The 15,769-nt window shown below is 34.4% G+C and overlaps 2 pseudogenes; both read left to right on the top strand.

Moving 5' to 3' along the window:
- Nucleotides 1-39: 39 nt before the first annotated feature.
- Nucleotides 40-1,680, top strand: LOC120135878 (annotated as a pseudogene).
- A 5,076-nt stretch (nucleotides 1,681-6,756) lies between these two features.
- LOC120136051 lies at nucleotides 6,757-9,704 on the top strand (annotated as a pseudogene).
- Nucleotides 9,705-15,769: the final 6,065 nt, after the last annotated feature.

Here is a 15,769-nt window from a genome sequence, read left to right as displayed (position 1 = left end):
ACCTCTCAATTACCAAGTTCTTTCCCTGCATCAGTATCCATGTCCCCTTTTCTTCACTTTTCCCTTATTTCCCTCGCATTTTTGTCCACTTCATCGTCTACCACCTGCCACTACGTTCAGAACCCACAACCGGCCTCCGCAAACTCCTCCAATATCCTCCTTGAATTCAAATCCACTCGCTTCCCACGGCTTTGCCAGTCCTCACTTTCTCAACCTTCCCTTCTCCCTCCTGATCCAACCTCCCTCGATTGCATCCGATCAGCCCTTTCCGTCTCTTACGATAACCTCAAAACCGGACAGTCCATGGTGAAATCCATCCTCGACACCTCGGAAGGTAACCTGAACCGCACCACTGCCGCCACGACCTGTGTGGACATCTTTACTACTCGGACTACAGCATCAGATCGACGAATGATTCTCTGACTAGTGGAAAGATCAAGGACGCTCATGCATGGATGAGCGCCGCCCTTGTCTACCACTACACCTGTACGTGAACGACACCAAACTGATCGACGAAACGATGGCTTTCTTGGACGAATTGACGGACACAGTAGCAACGCGTTGAGCGTGATTGTGGATTACGATAATTACGGGTAGGACATTGCCACGTGGGTCCCTCCCAAGACGGACGGGACGGGTTTTAGGAGAAGGAGTGGGGTGGGACGGAGCTGCTGTCTAAAGGAGGTGTACCGTCGAACTTAAACCCGGATGTAACGGTGAGTAAAGACGGCAGCAGAGGGCAGTATAATACGTTGCAAGATGCCGTGAAAGCCGCTCCGGTCAATCCAGAAAGTAGACGGCGTTTCGTGATATACATAAAGGAAGGTGTGTACGAAGAAACGGTGAGGGTACCGTTTGAGAAGAGAAATGTGGTGTTTTTGGGTGATGGAATGGTAAAACCATTATTACGGCTTCTTTAATTGTGAAGATGCATGGAGTCTCCATTCTCCTCTTCTTTTGGTTAAACTTTTGATAGGATTTGATTGTTCAGGAATTAGTGATGATGGATTTATGGCAAGAGGCCTGACAATCAGGAACACAGCAGGCCCTGATGTGCATCAAGCAGTGGCCTTCAGATCAGATAGTGATCTTTCCGTCATTGAAAACTGTGAATTCCTTGGCAACCAAGATACTCTCTTTGCTCAATCGCTCCGCCAGTTCTACAAGAAGTGCCGTATTCAGGGGAATGTCGATTTCGTCTTCGGAAACTCGGCATCCATGTTCCAGGATTGTGAAATTCTGGTTGCTCCCCGCCAGTTAAACACTGAAAAAGGTGCCAACAATGCCATCGCAGCTCTCGGCAGAACAGATCCTGCTCAATCAACTGGCCTGGTTTTCCAGAACTGCTTGATCAATGGAACTCATGAATACATGAGATAGTACCATAGCAACCCCAAACTGCACAAGAACTATTTGGGAAGGCCATGGAAGGAGTTCTCGAGGATAGTTTTTATAAACTGTGTTATGGAAGATCTTATTCATCCGGATGGATGGATGCCATGGGACGGTGACTTTGCATTGAAAACAGTACTCTTCTTTGGTGAATTTGGGAATACCGGTCCAGGATCCGTTGTTTCGAAAAGAGTTGCATGGAGTTCTCAAATTCCATCGCAACATTTACATACGTATTCAGTCCAAAATTTCATTCGAGGAGATCAATGGATTCCTGCATCATATTGATTCTTTTTCCCATATCAAGTACTGTACGATGAAGGGTTTAGGGTCCTCAGCTTGTGTTATTTTCTTTTATTTGTATTTGATATGCAAAACGATTTTCCAAATGTATGGAATAGCTTCTAAAAAACAAATTAGGTATCCTTGTATTGCTCAATATATATATCCAACACGTACGTAGGCTTTAGCTGCTATTATTCATTCGTATTAGACAAGACAAGGTTGTGAAATTCCATGAATGGGAGTATAATCTGAGGAGAAGGATCAAAAGAAAGATCCAAGGAGAAGACTAATTAAGATTGGTGGTATTATAACAAACCCAAAGGCTATTTGCTTCATCAGTTCACTGAAATCATATTATCTAGCACTGTAAAAAAAAGGGTTTTCCAGGAAAGTTTCAGCGATGAATTTGAGTAAAACAAATTATGAGATCTCAGTACCGAAACTGGGAATCGTAAGCAAAAAATAGAAAGATGAAATTGAAAGGAGTAACTTACATTGAAGCAGATAACCGATGTCTAGTATCGTAAGCAAAGTTCATGCATGCAAGCATGCAACATCTGGTAATCAAGAAGAAAATCATCATCATATATATATATATGAATCACCGAAACACCAATCAAATGCAATGTAACACCTTAAATTTGATCCATTATACAATAGTCCTCATATGTTACATTGCTCTAAAACCATCGCTGCTTAATTTGTTTTTTTTTTTCATTTCTAATCATAATATGAAATCATAAATAGTTGCTCATCTGATTGAATATTACATTTGCTCAACAGGATTGGTCTCATGATTTTCCTATTCTGTATCTAGAGGCCCAAGCCATGAACTTTCATCAATAGTTGCCAAGTTAATATTCAATCACATCATCAATAATACATCCATATCTCTCGATCTTATCTAATATCGAGTGAGTGTATATATAACATCATTTATTCAAATAAAATTCGCCACTAAGGCCTCATAAGTATACATATGCATATTTGTCACCTCATCACTAAAACCGATTAAATAGATATTTATTCACCACTAAGATCGTATATATAATAATATATTTCAATTGGCACTAAGATCGCATAAATAGATAAGTTGCACAAGTAATGTGTGTGTATATATATATATAAATAATCTCCACTAAAGCCACAAGTAATAACACTTATGCCACTATGGCCAACGAGTAATCTCACTTGCATCATTAAAGCCAACAAATAAATACCTTTACACCACTAAGGTCAAGCATTGAAACTCTATGTCAATTATTCATTCTATGCATTTAAGCAATTTTTTTATTGATTAGTCTCATAGGAGCATTTTCATAATTTTACATTTATAAGAGTATTTTAGTTATATGAACCCCTTAAGGGCACTTTAATCATTTAATTAACTAATACATCTAATTAATCTCATTTAACCTTATTAAATTATCTCTCATCCTTTTCGCGTGTTTTAAAAGCTAGGGAAAAACAATCTTTTTACTAACCTTAGTATCGATACTCAACCCTATGATATTGATACTCTTAGGCAATATCGATACCAAATAGATACACTAGATTTATAAATTTGCAACTAATATTGATACCCAACATTCGGTATCGACATCGAAAGGATAATATTGATACCTAGAGCAAGAGTATCGATACTTCTAGAATAAATTGCTCATATTTCTACTTCGTATTCATACAATATCAATACTTTAAGAACAATATTGATACTAAAACCCAGAAAATATCATTTTAAGCTCGGATTTCACTTCTAAATTCCCTCTACACATTGTAATAAAGGTCATACTTCATTTTTAAAGTCCATGGATACGAATTAATCATTTAAGCCACTAAACATGCATGTATATCACTTAAACTTGCTCAAAAAATCATAAACCACATACATTGTATCAGTGGCGGATGCACTAAGCCCCCATAAGGGCTAAGTGCATCCCCATTATTTTGGAAAAATAGTTAAATTTAGCTTACTGTGTTAAGAAAAAAAGAAAAAAAATTACAATTTTTGCATACCCATTATTTTTAAGAAAAGAAAATTAAAATTTTAGACCCCTATTCTTAAATATTTGAATCCGCCACTGCAATGCATCACATAAACATGCTTAAAAACACTAATAGAAACTCTTAGTTCAACTTTCTCCTTGCCTCTAGCTTTAGAGGTTTATTATTTCTCTTTCATTAATCAAATATAACCAAAAGAGATTTTTAATCATACAAAATGATAACATAAACACTAAGGATAAGTTTAGAAACATAAACATGTTATAAATACTCTTATATTTATCTCAAGTTTTAAATCCTTCCCAAATTCATTTCTCAAAAAATGATAACATTCCTCTCATTTTAAAGCCCATGATTTATTGGAGATGTTTCTTATCTTAATTGAGTTAAAATTCTTCCACTAGGATGCCAAGCTTTAAGCTTTTAATTTTAAGGAGGGAGAGATGAAGAAGACAAATGTGACGAATGAAGAAGGGTGTCTAAAAAGCATTATCGCCTCATAGATCCCACGTCTAACATAGGCAAATCAAGCCAAAATTAGCTTCAATTTTCATAAAGAGAAAATAACCTCAGAGACCAAAAATGCCGTATAATATATGATTTTAACCAACTTTTTTTGGATTTGCCAAAATGACCAACTAAATCGCAATGCGATCGATAATTCGCAAAGCGATCTCCGGTATCGCAAATCAGTTTCCAGATTCGTAACGCGAACTTCGAATATCGCATTGTGATTTACATATTCGCATTGCGATAGTTGAACTTGCGATTTATTCCAAATTCGTTGCGATAGTCCAAAATCGCAACGACGGTATTGCATTTGTTTCTTAAGAATTTTCTCTAAAAAGTTAGTATTCGCGCAGACGTGTCTAAGACACGTATTACGACGACCACGACCACGACCCGACCCGACCCGAGACGAGACGAGACGGACGACGGCGGCGGCGGTGCGCGAGAGTCCCCCTTATTCTCTATCACTCAACAAGGAAGTGGGAAAACCAAGCATTAAATACCATTCACAATAGTGTTTCCAATACTATGTGGGATTGAGCATTACCAACACTTGTTCCCAATACTATGTGGGATTGAGCCTTAAATAGTGATATTATTTTTGAATGTTTTGCTTAAAATTGCAATAATCACGATTGATTGTAGATTAACATTTAATTATGACATATTTAATCGTATAATACTAATGCAATTGGTTGCTGATTCAGTTGTTTTAAGGTGCATGATTGTTAATTGTTTCCTGAATAATCACATTGTATTGGAAACAAGTGTTGGTAAGGCTCAATCCCACATAGTATTGGAAACACTATTGGGAATGGTATTTAAGGCTTGGCTTTCCCACTTCCTTGTTGAGTGATAGAGAACAAGGAGGACTCTCGCGCGCCGCCACTGCTGCCGTCCGTCTCGTCTCGGGTCGTGGTCGTGGTAATACGTGTCTTCGACACGTCCGTGCGAATACTATCTTTTTAGAGAAAATTCTTAAGAAACAAATGCAATACAACCAGTCGTTGTATATAGAACATGTGAACAATATAGGTAAATGATACATATTCCCGGCCCAAACCAAGGCATAAACACCTACGAAGAATTTATTAAAACCATATATAAAATACTAGTTGGTTTCAGAAACCTTTCCCCGGCCAAATCTGCAACCCTAGTCTCCTTGTATATATACTTTCACAACCCTCGTCTCCTTGTATATATACTTTCACAACCCTAGTCTCTGCATATTCTTACGAGCCATCTTGATTTTCACGGTCCGTCCCTTCCTATTCTTGTCTCGATCGTACCGGCTTTGTGGATCTTGCAAGACTGCCATCGCTCTTTGTGCTTGAAATGCAGAATACAGCAACACACAGTTTGCCGCACGCGTAAATCCAAGATTGTTTGCTTCACCGATACGAATGCATGCACCAGACCTTACGGGATGTTGTATTCTGCATTTCGAGCTCGAAAATTGATTGGCAAAAAATTTTGACTGATAACAAACGCACCAAAGCTACGTTTTACTAATATTTTATTGGTTTTCTACGTTTAAATTTTAAAGATTATATTGTATACATGAATCATGTGTTTCCAAGTTTATTGATCTGTAGATTTTCTTATTCTGAATTTGGCAATCTTTTCTTTTCTTTTTTGTTGATTTGTTATCAATTTCTCATAAAATTAATGTATATTTAACAAAATTGTTAATCATTTGTTGTTTCAAGAACACTAAAAGGGTGATTCGATTATGTTGATGATCCGAATAAATTATTTATTTTCTATATTAAAAATTTAAAGATTATTGTGTGCATGAACCATATGTGTTTCCAAAGACATTGATCTATAGGTTAAGTGCCCTTATTCTGAATTTGACAATATTATCAATCTTTTTTTTTCTTTTCTTGTCTTGGGTTTATTTAATGTTGATTTGTTATTAATTTCTAGTAATATTAACGTATATTTAATAAAATCGTTAATCATTTGTCGTAATGATATCATATGTTAAACTATAGTATATCATTGAGCACATCGTATCATTTAATAACTTTTGTTCTTTACTTTTGAAATTAAAATAATTTTGACATAATACCAAAATAAATCTTTTATGTTAGATTAAATAATTATTTAAATCTTTATGCTTTTAGTATTTTAGTCCCAACATTTTATATTGAGATAAAATATTACGAGACAATCAACACTTATTGTTGATATCTAATATATTAATTAACTAAGTCATACCAGGTTTCGCATAGATTTATTGTTGGGATGACCCTCTTATTTTAATTTGCTCTACTCGAAATCATAAAAATTTAAAATCTTAATATTGTTTAAAAAATCTATTATTCATTCCGCTAAAGCAGAATTGGATTACGTAAAACAAAATCCGAAATGTAGGGCGGATCACTTGATGTTTAAGGATGTTTTAGGTGGTAGAATGAATGTTTGAATCAAAGGAAAACAAAATTGGAAAACTTTTGAAAGCCATGGATTCCCAATTCATTGGTTGTGTTATATATAGCATCAACAGCACCACCTCCTTCCCACAGAAAAAATCCCCTTTCTTTCCTTGTATCGGAATCCATGTCCGCTTTTCTTCTGTTTTCCCTTCTTTCCCTCAATTTTTTCTCTACTCCATCGTCTTCAACTCGAAACCCAAATTTCCCTGTTTCCTCCGAAATCCGCCTTGCATGCAAATCTACTCGCTTCCCACGACCTTGCAGGGCCTCTCTTTCACGATCCTCCCTTCCTCCTAATCCAACCTCCCTCGACTTCATCCGATCTGCCCTTTCCGACACTTACGATAAGCTCAAAAAAGGACAATCCATGGTCAAAACCATCCTCGACACCTCGAGAGGCGACCTGAACCGCACCACTGCCGCCACCAACTGTGTGAACATCCTTTATTACTCGGATTATCGCATCAGATCAACCAATGACTCTCTGGCTCGTGGAAAGATCAAGGATGCTCGTGCATGGATGAGTGCCGCCCTTGGCTACCATTTCGGCTGTTGGAGCGCGCTCAAGTACGTGAACACCACCAAACTGATCGGCAAAACGATGTCGTTCTTGGATGCTTTGACGAAACACACCAGCAACGCGTTGAGCATGATGGTGGCTTACGATAATTACGGGAAGGACATGGCGGAGTGGGTCCCAAGACAGAACGGGACGGGTTTTACGAGAAGGTGACGGGTGGGACGGAGCTGCGGTCTAAAGGGGGTGTATCGAAGAACTTGAAGGTGGATGTAACGGTGAGTAAAGACGGAAGAGGAGGGAATTATAAGTCGGTGCAAGAGGCCGTGAACGCCGCACCGGATAATCCAGAGAGTAGACGGCGTTTCGTGATATATATAAAGGAAGGTGTGTACGAAGAAACGGTGAGGGTACCATTTGAGAAGAGAAATGTGGTGTTTTTGGGGGATGGAATGGGTAAAACCATTATTACGGGTTCTTTAAATGTGAAGATGCATGGAATCTCCACTTTTAATACTGCTACCGTCGGTGAGTGTATCCTCTTCTTTTGCTTAACTTTTTAATTTTTTAATTACTCTTATTTTATCGTTTTATCTTTAAATAATTAACAATATTATGAGATGTAATTTACACAAAATAACATCATTTTGGATTATGTATTAAAAAAACAAAAACTGATGTTATTTTAAATTCTTATAAAAAAATTCCTTTTTTTTTCTCTCCCGATCTAATCTAAACTCATATTTCGACCACCATGTAGACCATCGCTCTTATTACCATTGGACATTATTGTTGGAGCCGATTAATCTCAAAATTTTTCATCAAAAATCATTTTTTAAGAAATAAATCTAGTGTCCGTTTAACCGAAAAATACCACTTCATAAATATATCATTCAACAACTTCAATATGTCAAGCCGCCATAGTTTGACATCACTTATGACAAAAAATACTGTCATTTGACTAATCTTTTTTATCCTCAACAGATATTTCAATTTAGTTTCACATAAAAACTCCACAAAGTCTCAAAATTTCTCTTAAATTTTAAGTCTTTTTTGTTGATCTCATCATCTTACAGTCATATCACTAAAATTTTTAGATGTATTGTCCTTATCATCAACCTCCACTTTTACTCCATTGGAATTTTACATCTAATAACTAGAGCATTGACTACAAAATTGAGATTTATGAGTGAAAATGCGTGTTGGAGTTTACAGTTTGATTGTGACTCAAGGTTAAGGGTTTGATTAAGATTTGATTTTTATGGTTAAGTTTTATGGATTCATGTGAAATGGAGGTTAAATTCATACTTAGAGAATCAAAATAGATTAATCTAAAATTATGGATCTAACAATCGTTGATAACAACAATCAACATGACGGTCAATTTAAAAAATTAATAAAAATATCAAGTCAGCACACAATTAGATAGATAAATAACCGAGTAATTAAAACATGAGTAATTTAAAAATTCAGTGATTAAACTGAAATTTTAAAAAATTTAGTGATCAAATTAAGATTGAAAAGAAAGTTGAGTGATGATTTACCCTTAAACTTTTAACTTTGTTTAAGGATTCTAGTTTTACCTATATGATAAAGCTAGCGCGCGCACATAGTTTTAACTTTGTTTCCGGATAATTTCTACATAACCGTATAAAAATGATATATTTGTTCAAAAGTTAGTTGAGTTTGAATTCGGCTCGATTATTCTTTAGACAAGCTTAAGCTTGAACCGCTAGAGCTACCGAGCAATCAAGGCAGACGAATAGGAATATCTAGAGTATTCATGAATCTAATCCAATCTTTTCTTTACTAATGGAAATCAGTAAGTAGGAGAGATTTTAACAATGGGGTTTGATTGTTGCAGGAATTCTTGCTGATGGATTTATGGCAAGAGGCCTGACAATCAGGAACACAGCAGGCCCTGATGTGCACCAAGCAGTGGCCTTCAGATCAGATAGTGATCTTTCCGTTGTTGAAAACTGTGAATTCCTTGGTAACCAAGATACTCTCTATGTTCATTCGCTCCGCCAGTTCTACAAGAAGTGACGTATTCAGGGGAATGTCGATTTTGTTTTCGGAAACTCAGCCTCCATGTTCCAGGATTGTGAAATTCTGGTTGCTCCCCGCCAGTTAAACCCCGAAAAAGGTGCCAACAATGCCATCGCAGCTCTCGGTAGAACAGATCCTGCTCAATCAACTGGCCTGGTTTTCCAGAACTGCTTGATCAATGGAACTGATGAATACATGAGATACTACCATAGCAACCCCAAACTGCACAAGAACTATTTGGGAAGGCCATGGAAGGAATTCTCGAGGATAGTTTTTATAAACTGTGTTATGGAAGATCTTATTCATCCGGATGGATGGATGCCATGGGACGGTGACTTTGCATTGAAAACACTCTTCTTTGGTGAATTTGGGAATACCGGTCCAGGATCCGTTGTTTCGAAAAGAGTTGCATGGAGTTCTCAAATTCCATCCCAACATTTACATACGTATTCAGTCCAAAATTTCATTCAAGGAGATCAATGGATTCCTTCATCATCTTGATTCTTTCTCCCATATCAAGTATTGTAGGATGAAGGGTTAGTGTCTTTAGCTTATGCTAATTTGCCCTATCATCTTATATTTGTATATAAATATTTGATTATTATAAAAAAGGTATATAAATATTTGCATCTAAAGTTTTCTTGCACCTGAAGATTGAGAAACCTTTTGATCAATCTGCAACCCAGTTTCGTTTTCCCTTATATATGTAATTTCAAAACCCTAGTCCCTGCAAATTCTTTCAAGCCACCATCTTGATTTTCACTGTGATTCCTCATTACTCTTCCTATTATTGTGGATCTTGCAAGACTGCCATCACTCTTTGAGCTCGAAATGCAGAATACATGAACAAAGAGTTATCATGCACGCGTAAATCCAAGATTGTTGGCTTCACCAAGACGCATGCATGCACCAGACTTTACGGGATGTTGTATTCGGCTTTCGAGCTCGAAAATCAATTGGCAAAAAACTTTTGACTGATAACAAACGCAATAGAGGTGCGTTTTCATGCTTTACGAAAAGATTGTTTTTTTATGTTTAAAAGTTAAAAGGTTATTGTATGCATGAATCATGTGTTTCCAAAGTCATTCATCTATAGATTAAGGTATCCTTATTCTGAATTTGATCAATATTGTTAATCTTTTCTGTTTTTTTATTTATTTTGGGTCTGTTTTATGTTGATTTGTTTTAATTTCTTATAAAATTAACATATAATTAATAATCTTTTTAATCATTTTTTGTTTCAAGATTGATAATAATAAAAGGGTGATTATTTTGATGAACCAAATAATTGATTGATTTTCTGTTTTTAAATTTAAAGATTATTGGGTGCATGTGTTATGTGTGTCTTGTATATTTACAAATTGTAAGTTGGATAAAGCCCAAATGGTAGTCAAAATTGACATGAATTTAAGTTCAACTTTACAACCATAAAAAAATTCGAATTTGAATTTACTACCATTAAAGAATTCAAGTTTGATTTTGTTACCCAAGTTAACAAGTTGATACAAGTTGAAAAGGGGCTTTGATGGACACCAAATATTTGCAATTTGACAAGTTGGCAAATTGCCAACTTGTGTATATGGGAAAATTATCATTTGGTCCCTAAACTATTAGGTTATTTGTAAGATTAGTCTTTGAAACTCAATTATAAATAGACCTCTTTCATTTGAAAGCATCACAATAAGTTCTCTCTCCTATTTGTTTTCTTCGTTCTCCCACTTTGTAATATATTGGGAATTTTTGGAATTCCATTTGTTGTAATATTTTGTTGATAGTGAAGTTATCATCTATTGTGGTGCCAGAGGAGTAGATGATATTTTCGTTGAACATCGTAAATTTGGTGTGTTCTCTCCATTATTGTTCTTTATTGAGTTTTCCATTGTGTTTCAATATTCAATAGTTCAAAAGGTTTGTTCGCTGTGCAATTTTGGTAGTTTTGATATTGACATTTTATGTCAATTTTAAAACTACATTCGTGTGGGAAATAACTCGGTTTCCCAACAGTATGAACCATATGAGTTTCCAGCTGCATTGATCTATAGATTAGTTACATTTATTTTTGAATTTGGCAATATTGTCAATCTTTTCTTTTATTGTTGTGGGTCTATTTCATGTTGATTTATTATTAATTTCTCGTAAAATTAGCGTATATTTAACAAAATTGCCAGTCATTTATTATTTCGAGATTGACAATAATAAAAGGATGATTATATTGATGAAATGAATAAAAGATTAAAATGAAATTGGTTACCTATAGGAATAACTTGGGTTAATCACATGCCTTTGTGTTACTCTGTCTGTGATTACAGCCAGGAAAAGCCATAAATCTACTGTTAGGAGGGTCGTGATAAATATAAATTATTGGAGGGCTCAAAGTAAAATTAAAAAGTATGCTAAATGGATTAAATTGAATTGATGAATTTTAAGAGGGGCTTGGAAGAAATTTGATCATTTTATCTAGGTGGGAAAGACAATGACTCCCGGCTTTATTTTTCTACCTATAATATGAAGTAAGGCCATGGATTTAGCATTATGTTAGCGAATCCAGTACAATTCAATTAAAGATCAAAGCATAATGGTATAAATTTTTAAAATTTTATATTAAAAGTTTAAAAGATATAAAAATATAAAAATTTAATAATAGAAAAAGATCATCAATAAAAAAATTTTAAATTATATAAAAATATTTAAAAAGTATGACTAAAAGAAAATCTTAACCACCATTAATATCACTAAAAGAAAATGTATTTTTAGTTGTAGTGAAAAATATAAATTTAAATCGCAAAAATATAGGTATGGAACTAGAAATGAACTACAAGGGGTGAGTTGCTTTAACTTCTAAATGAATAAAATCTTAAAAAATAATTAAATCATAAAAATTAAGGAAGTTACAATTTAATTTCACTAATTCTAAAATTAAAATGTCTTAAAAAAATTAAATCAGAAAAATAAATAACCAATACTTAATTTCATTAAATTTAAACCAATGTCTTAAATAATAATTAAACAAGAATTTTAGGAGGGGACAATTTTAATTTCAATGATTTTAAAATGATTACTGATTTAAACTGAAATTAGCACATAAAAATGAGTTGATTGTAATATAATCCCTAAACTATGACTCTTATTATAATTGAGTCTCTAAACTTTTGAATATTTTAATTCATGCCTACACTACATCAAAAAAGAGCATTTGCGGCTTTTTTTTACTTATAGCGGCGTTTTTAAGCACCGCTAAAAATGCTTGCGGTGATATGAAAATGCCGCAAGAAGCGTCGGGCAAACTAGCGCCGCTAAAGTTCGCGGCATTTAATAACAAAAAACGCCGCAATAGGTGAAGAGATATAATGACATTTTTGGAATAAATGTCGCAATAGGTGAAGAGATATAGCGGCGTTTATGGGACAAACGGCGCAAAAGGTCGAGATATATAACGACTTTTTTATACAAACACCGCTGATTATCTAAACTTTTTGTGGCATTTTTATGTAAAACGCCGATATTGTTTGTGTTATTTAGCGACGTTTTTATTACAAACGCCAATAATGAACACAAAATTGACAATAATTTATTTTTTTCTTTGATTACCCAAATCTGTTTTTTCAACCTGTTCCATTATCTAACAAACATGACATCTATAACAACAAACTCTATTTCCATAACAACCAACATCAAATCCATTATAGTAAATAAAAGTTTACATTAACATAATAGTAATGCAGTTAAACATTGTTTAGTAACATTAACAAAACATATAACATAAATAAGACCTAAGATGGTGGATTATGAGGTTGCGTTTTCTTTATCATATGCATCATAGCTTCAATTCATTTTTTAAATTCTTTACATTTCTGCTGATATGCTGCTTCCCTCGCTTCATTTTCGGCTTTCATGTTAGCCATTTGTTGATCCATTTCAGCCAACTTTTGTTTTAAATGACTAACTTCTAATTGGGAAGACTGAGACTGTGATGACATGTACTGAGATGAACTGGATCCAAAATATTTGGTGGGAGTAACGAATGATCCTTGACAGCAAACTCGACCATATCTTTCAGGACCCAAAACGTCATTAATAGCTTGATTTTCAATGCCATCCACATTAACAAGACCATGACTCGAAGTCATAGCTTTATACTCTGCCCTTTTCCCCTCAATTTTTCCTAATAATAAAGTAAATAATTAATTCAAATAAAAATGTCATACTACAAATATAAATAAAACATAATTCAAATCCTCTATCCAATAAATGTACCATAATTTCTGCAGCTTCAGCAGCCATAGGAGTGCCATCATTTTTTGTATGTGTCATGTCGAAGAGTTTGATTCAGCTAACTTTAGAACCAGATGTATTTTCCTACAATGTACCTTTATATAATTAATTTGAGTCAGTATGTACATGGAATACAAATAAATATGTGAATAATCTATAATACCTCGTCATTAGCTATACAAGCAAAGCTCTTCGATCCAACTGTGTGCGTAAACTTTTGTTGTTGCCTGTTAGAAACAACAACATGCTCTCGATCCTAAAATTTCAAACAACCACTTATAGAGTCAATATTATAATTCGTTAAAATTATTTTTGAAAAATAAGTCATACCTATCCTTTTTGTGAACTCCAAAATCTGATTGTATCTTCTCATTGATACATGAGCATTCCAGGTGAGACAATTTGTAGTTTCTCTTCAAGGCTGAGATCATTCTTGAAGTATTTTTTTAATGAGCTCTTGTGGTCTCTTCATATCTTCCCTAACGCTTGCTTCAAATAATCGTCAGAGACCTCTAAAGAAAATTTCTCCTATACATCAAATAAGTGTTCAAAGTAAGTATAAATTACTATTGAATTATTATAGAGTATCTATTATAATGACATTATCACCTTAACGAAATCCAAAACCTGATTTTTGTTACTATTAGGCATTTCGCGCCATGACTCATAATTGATCGGTAAAAGATTAGCATTACATCCAACTATGCCTAAGTAACCGGATAGAAGACGTGCTTCTGGGCCAATAGATTGACCGACATCATTTCTTAAAACTTTGACACGGTGCCCAGGAGGAAGTTAGTATAATTCCTTCAACGTTGTACGTCCTCTAGTCTTGAGTGTTCCAGCATTTTCAACCATATAAGAAATTATTAAATGTCAGTTTTCAAAATGAACAAACTATTAAATTAAGTGTCGAACATTACCTTGAATTTCTACAGATTCTTTAACAGTTATAGGAACTTCTGAAGAGTCAACAACATTTGATTCCTCATTATTTGTTTGTTCATGCTCTTCAGAAGCTCGAACAATTCGCAAATCACAAATTTTTCTCCTCGACTTGATATCTGTAATAAACAAACAACATTTTTAGTAAGAAAACGGTTTAATTAATGAATATATTGAAGGACAACATGTTAAAGTTATAAAATTATAAATAAATAAATTAAGATATAAAATCTTACGACATTCTTATGTAATATCAATTATCATAAATATCTTCATCAACGTCCTCCCGAACCCATTGAAATTGTGTTATATTAGTGATAGTTTCATCTAAGTTTTGTGCTACTAGAGGTAAAGATTCTGATCTTATTTCAATGTCATCTCTACTTCTATCCCCGATGTCTATCAAGTCTCTAGGGGTATTACAGAGCACAACATACCAACTGTCATCCATTGGATCATGACAGTAAAAAACTTGTTTCACTTGAGAAGAAAATACATATGATGCATCCATCAATCATTGACCAGTGTGAATTAATAGAGAGAAATTCACCATTGTAAAATCAAATTTATCTCTTTTTATGCCTCGATTACTGTTTACATCAACCCAGTCACACCGAAACAACACAACATTTCGTTTTCCATAATAATCTAACTCAATAATGTCCGTAAGAATTCTATAATAATCAACATCTCCCTCCAAATGATTATTGTCCCTGACACTAGCATAACTTGTAGTTGAAGAAGTAACTACGACTCTACATTTTTGTGTCCTCCTTAATATTTCACGAAATTTTTTGTGGAACCTGAACCCATTAATGAGGAAGGAATTATATCTTTTAACTATTCTATTTGGACCTTGAGAAAGCCATTTAACATCTTCACTAACTTCTCTCCCACTCCAAACCTATTACACATGAATGGTGAATTAATTTGCATTGATGTCGATATAAAAAGCAAGACATATATTATTTATAACTATGTGGAATGATTTGGTTGCTTATCGTCTAGCCTAACCATTCATGAAAAGTTTCTGTGAATAATTTATGCATCTCTCGCTGATGTAATCTTCGATAGCATGCACGAGATCTCAAGACTTCTTTAAACTCACTATAAAGTATATTATGTCGTTAAATAATGATTAATATAAAATATTAAGAAAATTCATTAGTATTGGGTCCGAAAGACTTACATGCGAATGAATCTACTGAATCCTGATGGAAAAGAACATATCGGTGTGCTTGTACCCAAGACGTGTCATCTAAGTGTGCAATTTCAACTTTCCCTAGTGGTTGACCATAACTTCCAAACAAATAATGTTGAGGTAAATCATTAGTACTGAACACATCATTTCTAT

The sequence above is a fragment of the Hibiscus syriacus genome, unplaced genomic scaffold, assembly GCF_006381635.1.
Source record: "Hibiscus syriacus cultivar Baekdansim isolate YM2019G1 unplaced genomic scaffold, ASM638163v2 tig00110621_pilon, whole genome shotgun sequence".
Lineage (NCBI taxonomy): Eukaryota > Viridiplantae > Streptophyta > Magnoliopsida > Malvales > Malvaceae > Hibiscus > Hibiscus syriacus.
This window is presented reverse-complemented; position numbering and strand designations above follow the sequence as displayed.